Source organism: Branchiostoma floridae, chromosome 1 (genome assembly GCF_000003815.2).
Source record: "Branchiostoma floridae strain S238N-H82 chromosome 1, Bfl_VNyyK, whole genome shotgun sequence".
In the NCBI taxonomy this organism is placed as follows: domain Eukaryota; kingdom Metazoa; phylum Chordata; class Leptocardii; order Amphioxiformes; family Branchiostomatidae; genus Branchiostoma; species Branchiostoma floridae.
Window position 1 is genome coordinate 33,141,331 of NC_049979.1, and position 9,752 is coordinate 33,151,082.

Consider the following 9,752-nt stretch of genomic DNA (forward strand, 5'->3'; position numbering starts at 1 on the left):
TTGGCAAAATATGATTGTCAGAAACCCGTTGCCATGGCAACACGAAAAATCACAAACTAAATTTTTTTTTTGCAGAATTGTTGCCAACAGTATTTTAGGAAAAGTCACCAAGTTTCGTAGTCCTAGCGCACGTCGTTCGGCAGTTATACGACGTCAAAGTTGGTGCGGGAACTTTTAGCCCCCCCCCCCTGGTCTGGATAGGGTTAAATGTATTGAACAATGATGTATGGTATATGTTAATGACAATATAGAATGTTGCAAACGTTTGTCAAGTCTAAATATCGTTGTCATTTACATATACTGTTCACAGAAAGTTGTGCTAATAGATAAAACTAGCAAGTAAGAAAGAAACCCTTTTCGAAATATTGCTCAAAACAAGCAATTTGACAAAGATTCGTAGTGCTAGTCTATTCTGATACCCATTGATGTAATTTTAATCGATTTTATTTTATTATATTTCAGCCATACCATAGGTATGGTGAAATATATTGTATTCGTAATGTTTCTTTCTTTCTTTCTTTCTCCTGTCAAATCTTCAGAACACGGTATCTCCCTTGTTCCTCAACCGAATGACTTGAAATTTGGCACAAGGGTAGAGTGGGCCAATACCCTCGGACGTTTTTTTCATTTTTTCCATATCTGTCTCTTAAATGATTTTATTAAGGTTTTTTGGTCATCTTAAGACCAAAACTGTATATTTGGGCCCCCTGTACCCTGGTATTATAACCGAATGAGCTGAAATTTGGTACAGATGTGCCTTGATAGGTCCCCCATATAGATTCAATATCAGTTTTGGTGTACAGTATAACGAAATACTTATTTGTGCGATTTTTTTGTCATTTTTTTACCAAAAAAGGACACTTTTGGCTCCTGTACCTTGGTTTTAGAACCGGATGACCTGAAATTTAGTATAGGAGTGCCCTAGACATATGCGCACATGGATTCAATAACACTTGAGGCATACGGTACAATAAAATGCTCAATTTTGCGATTATTTGGCCATTTTATGACCAAAAAGTACACTTTTGGCTCTTGTGCTCTGGTTTTAAAACCAAATGACGTACATTTTGGTAAAAGGGTGCACTAGATATTTATTCAAATGACACATGTATAATTTTTGTCATAGACTACGTCAAAATGATATATTTGGGGATTTTTTTGTCATTTTCCAATAGCCAGAGGGGTCAATGACCTTAAGGTCGTTGACCCCCAGCTGCAGATTGGACCTACTGGCATATATGTCTATTTAATCTAATTAGATAGGTAACCAATCACTTAGTCTGAATCTATATCCTAAAGAGGGGGGGTGGCAGCCAATCAGCGAGCCCGGTGTTATCTGGAAGAGTCCATTCTTACACGGAGGGGTTCATTTTTTTTTAAATTCATCATTGGACTGGTGAAGTCTTTCAGTGGATGCATTTTTGGACAGGTCTATTTTGCAATTTTACAGAATGTGTGCTGGAAGAGTCTATTCTCGCACGGAGGGGGGATTTTTCAAAATTCATATTTTGGACTTTGGTGACTTCTAGTTTGTCAAAGTCTTTCAGTAGGGTTATTTTTGGACTGGTCTAATTTGCAATTTTACATGGGTGTTCTGGAAGAGTCCATTCTTGCATAGAGGGGGCTTTTTTTAAATCCATTTTTTGGACTTTAGTGATTATGTCAAAGTCCTATTTTAGCGGATGTATTTTTGGACTGCTCTACTTTACATGGAAGAGTCCATTTTTTGCACACGGAAGGGGGATTTTTCAAATTCAGTTTTGAACGGGTGATGATTCAAAATTCAATTTTAGTGGAAGTGTTTTTAGACTGGTCTATTATACCTTTTTATGCACTGGGACCTTTTTTGCTAAATTCAATTTTGGATTTGGTTTCTTATTCAAAAGGCCAAGGTTTCAGTGGGAGTATTTCTGGACTGGTCTATTGTGCAAATTCACATAGGGTGCACTGGAGTCCATTCTTGAACGGGGGAATTTTGTAAGACTCATTTTTGGGTTAAACCGTCGTTAATAAAAGTGATTTTTCAAATGGGTGATTTTGAAATAGCCTATTGTTGCATGGGGAGGGAGATGGCTGAAATATGCTGTATTTGCTCTCAAGCAAATGTCGGCCTTTCTAGTTGATGTTGTACTTCTGACCTTTTATGTTGCTTGCTGTATGAGACATCAATACAGGGCGCATGCTAGGCTTGAGAAAGCGTAAATTTATTACCATTCATTCATTAAAACATCAATATCTTTCCATTATTTGTTCCTCTAGTGTCCTTTATTCCTCTCAGTAATTCTTTGCTATTACATGATTACACATATAAAAAGAGTGTTTGATAAAGAAAAAGATAAAGTTAACCCTATTTAACCCTATTCAGACCGGGGGTCTATTGAAGCCTGTGCCAACTTTGCTGTCATATAACGCCAGAACGGCTTATGCTAGAGCCACCAAATTTGTTGAGTTTTCCCACAAGGCCATGGGTCAGACTCCATGATCATTATGCTTGGACCGTCTCAAGTACTTCCCAGTTAGCAAAATGGTTAGGACTTGTTGATAAAAAGGACTTTGTCATAAGTCAAGAAGGGAACAGCGGACTTTTAGGATTTTTAGTATGTAGGTATCTAAAAAAAGTGTTGTACAAAATAAATATTAATTATGCAAAAGAAGAGTACATTTACATCATTAATAGGCTATAGCAGTCTTTTATATGCGTCTCTTGTCCCGGACGTGATATGGTATTGACATTTGAGTGGCAGATAGCTCTTAGTTTCATGACAAAGTGGGGCAAATTTCAACCCCCTAACATTAATTTTCTAAACTGTAAAAAAGAGGATAACTGCAGAAAGGATTGATCGATTGACATCATTGCAGCCATGCAGGTGGCTTAGACAAAGATGTCCATAATGATATAAATTTTATGCAAATGGGGACTTAATGTGCAAAACTAGAGTTCCACTAACATATACCTTTGCCAAATAAACCAGGTTTGTTATGTAGAATGATGTCTGTAGATATAAATGTGTTACTCAATTACATTTTATTTCATATGCCTGGAGTTGGTTCATAACATTTCGCCATTGCTTATACAAATTAGATCCCTATTTACACAATAATATTAAATTGTATCAAGCATCACTTCAGCTATCAGCATACCAAAAACCATGATAATCTTTTCATCCCTCCTTGACTTATTCTCTTTCAAAGTGTGAAAGTAAACCGGCTCCTGCAGTTCAAGAAAAGACGTTGGCGGACCCAAACATACACCTCTTACTCTCTGCCATCTTTCTCAATTACATTTTTTTAAAGTTTGAAAGTCCTATGAAGGAATTCACTGGATTTATCAACTTTCCGCATTGATTATGAAAATTAGCTGTTAATTTGCATAATAAGTATCTCATTATGTAATTTTTAACTTAGGGTATCTACATACCAAAAATCTTAACGATCCGCCAACACGTTCATATTTTGCCATTAATCATGCAAATGAGATTATAATCTGCATAAATGCTATGTATTGATATTTCTTTCTTTCTCAGCTACAAATGTGACAAGTTTGAAAGCCCTTTAATGGGATGCACTGGATTTACAAACTTTCCTCATGAATTATGCAAATTAGCTGTCGATTTGCATGATTGAAATTCCATCTTGCAAGTCTTCCCTTTGGCTATTTACATACCAAAAATCCTGATGATCCGTCAACACGTTCATATTTTCTCTTCAATTATGCAAATTAGGCCGTCATTTGCATAATTAATATGCATTGATATTTTTCTCTTTCTCATCTATATATGTGACAATTTCGAAAGTCCAATCATGAAATGCAGTGAATTTATAAACTTTCCTCATTAATTATGCTAATAATTTGCAGATTTGCATAATTAGTATACCATTATGTACACTGTTACTTTGGCTATCTACATACCAAAAATCATGACGATCCATCACACGTTCTCGAGTTATTCACGTACAAAGTTTGACAGGAAATGCGACTGCAGTTCTTTACAAGTCGCTAGGGGGTCCAAACTCACAGAACCTACTCTCTGCCCAAAGGGCTATCTACCACTCGCAAATCATTACCACAGCATGTACAGAACACGAGATATCAAAAATGAGGTTCTGCGGTAGTACCTTAGCAAGCCGCTAGGAGGCCATTATCGAACTTGACCTTCTTTTTCCCGACCCCTACCCATCTCCCAAATATTATCGGGATCCATCCAAGACTTCTTGAGTTATCACTTCTTCAGTTATGCTGTTAACACACACACAGACAGATAGACACACAGACTCACAAGCCCAAACATAACCTTAGCCATTCTGGCAAAGGTAATTAATGAGGAAATTGTATAAATCCATTGTTTCGAATAACTGAACTTCCATAAATGTAACATATGTTCATTATGATATGTGGAATATCGGGAGATACCAAGTATGGTAACGAGGAACTTACTTGTGTAATTAATTACAAAATTGCAAAAACAATTTATGATTAATGATGCAAATTTTATATTTGTGACATATGTACGTCAGTAACAACACTATGAATTAACCATGTTAATGTGTTTGTCTATCGCATGATATTTACAAAAGCTCTACATATCTCACGGATGCATGAGGTCACCGAACTGTAGCTAAGTTTATTTTCTAAACTTGATATGCATAACTCCTGTTAATTTGGTGACGCCATCGGCTTAATTCAAAGATGGTACACTATTGTACAAGATCAAATACAACTGTGACTACCCTTAATTACCTAACCCAATTGGTATCAGAAACGCACATGACGTTATCTTATGGCGTAATTTTACGTCATTGATGTTGCTACTAAAAAACAATAAATGTATATAACATTATTATTCTGTTATATGCACTTTTCGTGGTTCAAATAAAGAATAATTGCCACTTGCTAACTAAAAACTACAGTGACAGTAGTGATCTCACATCAGCAAATAAATAATCAGCCACTAAATGATCCAAATAATGTATGATAACATTCAAGGTTTTCTTTTAATATTTGCATTTTACCTCAAGCAAGGAGAGTTTTGTGTGGGAGGCGTAGTAGCACTACAATAAACCAATAGAAATGCTGTGTTAATATGTTGCCTATAGACGTAATTTGAATTGGTTCACTTTCCAAAACGTTAGAAATTACCCACGTTCCCTTTAAAATCTCCCCGCACCGGAGGGGTTGGGGCGTATTATAGAAATGTACACCACATGACCATTATCAAATGTATTTCGCGGGCACAAGGTAATTTTCTTGGGTCAAAGGTATGCAGATGTCAGAAGGTACAGAGCACATTCTGGCAATATATGTCTTTGGAAAAGGGCACATGAGTGGAATGACTATTACTTGATCGTTTGCTGGTATCATTTCGTTGCATTGTACCTTCATTTATGTGGTAAGTTATTAAATTTAAACGTCGTTTCCAATCAACCATCACTGCACTTGCAAAAAGTAAGTACATTGTGCTTTTTGCTAATACATGATTTTGCATGTATGTAAAAAATTAAATCTAAAATTGCATGATCTCTTTCTCTCTTTTCTCTCTCTATCTCTTTCTCTCTCTCTCTCTCTCTCTCTCTCTCTCTCTCTCTCTCTCTCTCTCTCTCTCTCTCTCCCTCTCCCCCACCTCTCTCTATATATAGCACTGATTTTAGCGACCAATCTTACCGTACAGGACCATGTAACATTTTGTACAAATACATTGCAACTTTAAGCGATATATATATATATATATATATATATATATATATATATATATATATATATATATATATATATATATATATATATATATATATATATATATATATATATATATATATATATATATATATATATATATATATATATATATATATATATATATATATATCCCCGGATTTATACCATAGCTCTAGAACGGCTTACGCTAAGGCCACGAAACTTAGTATTTTTATAGAAAATGCTGATATGAAACATTTTAATTGAAGAAAATAAGTTCATCACTTTCAAGGTTGCAGTGGCAGCGAAATTCGGACAGGCATATTATTAACGTTAAAGTTGTAGGGTTTTCGTGACAAACAACATTTGTTTTTGACATTTTATGAAATTCAACGTAAATAGCATGATTCATTTTTATTACTTATTTATGTTGATAACCTCGTCGGTCAAAACCGAACATAGCGGCCATTCTTAGGTAGTTGATGTCATGATATCGTCAGATGAATGACACTAAAGTTCGTACCATCATTTGTTATATGTACATAATTGTCTGAAAATTTGGTGGTCATACGATAAGTAGTTTAGGTGTTGGGCTCGAAGATCCTAACTTAGAGACCAGCGGCGTCAGAAAATAGCCTCTACCATCCAATATGCAAATCAAACACTTTCAAATGTGCAGACTGCCATTCCAGAATGTTTGGCCACCAAAACTCAACGTTTTTTTCAGACGGACGGAGGCCAATGAGACATTGGGTGACAAAAATAGCAGTTAATCATGTAAGTAATTGCCTTCTTCTTTTGTCAAGACTTTGTGTACGAAGATTAACGTTATCTACACCAGGCTTTTTTTTGGATTCCTGGGACATAGGGGGGCTCTTTTGACCCCCCCCCCCTTCGTAATTTCAAAACGGCTTGGGTTACGATCACCAAATTTGAAGGGAATGATGTATTTGTATGTTTTATGATTTCTGTAATTTGGTATCGTTATGACCTAATATGACATAATTATGACGTCATAATGTCATATTTTGGCGCTAAATATATATCAAAATATGAAATTTCCACTATACTTAAATGTATTGAACAAAATGATTACTATAAAGCTTATTTTATCTGTGTCTAAGTCTGCCAAGTCTTAAGCTGCCAATGTCGACGAAACTGACGTCTATATGACGTCTGAAAATGACGTCATTTGTCCGCCATCTTAGATCGACAAGCTTGAATTTAAAAAAATACGACTTTTTCCAATTACAATCCCAAACACAATAGAAATGGACTGAAAATGTTAAAGTGATTGTGCTTTGTACAAAAATAAAAGTATTTCAGTAAAAATTACATGTATTTATCGTTGAAAATAACATTGTCCGCCATCTTGGATTTTGATCTATGACGTCATCAAATAGCATAAATTATGAGTATTTGATTAGAAATGTAACTTTAAATGACACAAGATGTCAGTTATATAAATAAACAAGTTTTATTTAACAATAAAACCATGAACTCCCATAATTCAAACTGAAATTAGTAAATTTGGGATAATATGCCTGTCAGAAAGCCGTTGCAATGGCAACACGAAAAATCAATTTTTGAAAGAATTGTTGCAAACAATATTTCAGGAAAAGTCACCAAGTTTTGTAATCCTAGCACATGTCGTTCGCCAGTTATACGACATCAAATTTGGCGCAGGCACTTTTAGCCCCCCCCCCCATGGTCTGGATAGGGCTAAATAAACAATTCCTAATTTCATCTCTTTCTCAGATAACTTCTGGAGACTCGTCAAACATTTTGCGAAAGAGACATTTACATAGGTCATCAGAGAAAGGGCATTAATGAAGCTTATACCACGGTGAGTTTAGATAAACTGTTAAATAAACAATTCCTTATTTCATCTCTTTCTCAGATAACTTCTGGAGACTCGTCAAACATTTTGCGAAAGAGATATTTACATAGGTCATCAAAGAAAGGGCATTAAAGAAGGTTATACCACGGTGAGTTTAGATAAACTGTTGATACTTCGGTATTGCTTTGATAATGCACTTATACCACACAAAAATCGATGTGGCTAGTTTTTAAACAGGTTTAAACATATATGTTTAAAGCATATCTTGCTATTTGGGCACCTCATTCGATATTTCATCTGCCCACATTGTTTTCCTGTCGTAGTATTCTTCACAGCTGCTTTTAAAATTTCAGAAAGAAAACAGCAAAGGCGTAGGCAATATGCAATAACGAGATAGCCAAATATTTTCCTGCGATAATATTTAACTTAGAATGAATTTAAGTGACAAGTGAACTTACAAGTAAAGCATAGTGCCAGGCCACTGGCATCTTATACCATTACACTTTATTAATCATTTTGGAAAAGATTTCCTTCCCTTCCGCTTCAATTTTTGTAAAGGAGGAGATGCTCCCTCTTTGAGAGTTCTCCCACCTTTCTATAGACAGGTATTATTGACCTGGCACGAACTCGGAGGAGGAAAAACAGATTTTGTAAAACAAAGACATGTAATAATTTGGTGTAATGAAAGCTACAAGTTTGATAACAAAACATTGTTCCTTAAACACTGGATTCGTAGCGGATTGATATATGTGAATGATTTATGTGACAATTCCGAATATGTATCATATAATATGTTGTTAAGGAAACTTAGAGACACAAGAAACTGGATGAGTGAATTTATGATGGTAAAAAGGGCTATGGGCTACAGCTGGATAGATGAGGACGGTTATTTTGATAGCGAAACATTAGGTAACATTTATGAATATTTATGGTTTAATTCCTGTGTGGTTCCAATTGATGTACTTACCAGTAAATACTTGTACTCAGCTAGTCTTATGAAAAATGTTATAATACCTTCTGCTCAATGCCACTTGGACACTTTATCCCCCAATTGATATGGACTAAGATACGGAAAGCGCAAACGTTCAATATTAAGGACAATAAGCTTAGGGAATTTAATTTCAAAATCCTACACAATATTCTGCCATGTAAACTTTTACTTCATAGCATGGAAAATAATAGATACTACCGGGAATATTTACAGCCCCAATTGCGAATTATGTAACACAAAGCAAAACTACATCCACATGTTCATTGAGTGTAACCGGCAACAAGGGTACTGGGAAAGAATTAAGGAACGAATCTTTGTTTCAGATATGGATATAAACACAAAATTTATTTTACTTGATGATGATTCAAATCTGTGCATAACCCTAGCAAAGTATGCAATATTCCTGTCATGGTCTAGATATAAAGATAATCCTTTCCTACTTTAAATAAGACATTCTACAGTTATTTAATGCACTTTGTGATTCGGTAATTCCAGTCAATACATAGATCAGAAATGTGTATTAATGATGATATCATGATAATGTTATACATGTTCGACATTGTGTACACTTGATTATTGCTGATTGAATAAAATCAATTGGGAAAAAAAGTAAAGCATGGTTCTTGGGAAAAAAATGTAAGAAACCGTAAGGCATGTAGACAAGCAAACCCATTAGATTTTATTTCATTAGTAAGATGTTTGTATGATATTTGTAACATTCCAATTGCTTCAATTTTACTATTTTCAGGTTGAAAATAAATGGAACAGATATTACAGGTGGAAAGCAACGGGCCTAAATACCCAGCGAAAGTTGCCTTGATTACTGGTGTTAATGGACAAGATGGGTCATATTTGGCAGAATTTTTAATACAGAAAGGCTACATAGTCCATGGAATCATCAGAAGAGCGTCGACCTTTAATACTGGCAGGATCGAACACCTATACAGCAATCCCATGATCCACAAGGAGGGGGAAAACTTCCACCTGCACTATGGTGACATGACTGACAGCACATGTCTAATGAAGATTATATCTGAAGTTCAGCCAGATGAGATTTATAACTTGGCTGCGCAAAGTCATGTCAAGGTGTCATTTTCACTCGCCGAATACACGGCTGATGTTGATGGTGTTGGTGTTCTCCGTATGTTGGATGCCATACGGGCAACTGGTCTTAGTAAAAAGATCAAGTTCTATCAAGCATCTACCAGTGAGATGTTCGGCTTGGTGCA

At 35.4% G+C, this 9,752-nt stretch overlaps 1 protein-coding gene, 1 long non-coding RNA gene and 1 pseudogene across 3 annotated transcripts in view; 2 read left to right on the plus strand and 1 right to left on the minus strand.

Annotated features, from left to right (window-relative positions):
• Positions 1–9,752, minus strand: part of LOC118410961 (homeobox-containing protein 1-like) — a 1,064,572-nt gene that overhangs the window by 838,073 nt on the left and 216,747 nt on the right. The gene's annotated exons all lie outside the window — the stretch shown is intronic.
• On the plus strand, positions 5,227–9,282 carry LOC118411070. Of its 2 annotated transcripts, XR_004830638.1 has the most exons (4): positions 5,227–5,443; positions 6,420–6,469; positions 7,593–7,680; positions 9,272–9,282. It is a non-coding gene; the product is annotated as an uncharacterized LOC118411070 (long non-coding RNA). The 2 variants fall into 2 exon arrangements; XR_004830637.1 differs by lacking the exons at positions 7,593–7,680; positions 9,272–9,282 and adding an exon at positions 7,451–7,535 and having other exon boundaries at positions 5,228–5,443.
• The window catches only part of LOC118424595, a 2,751-nt pseudogene continuing 2,476 nt past the window's right edge, over positions 9,478–9,752 (plus strand).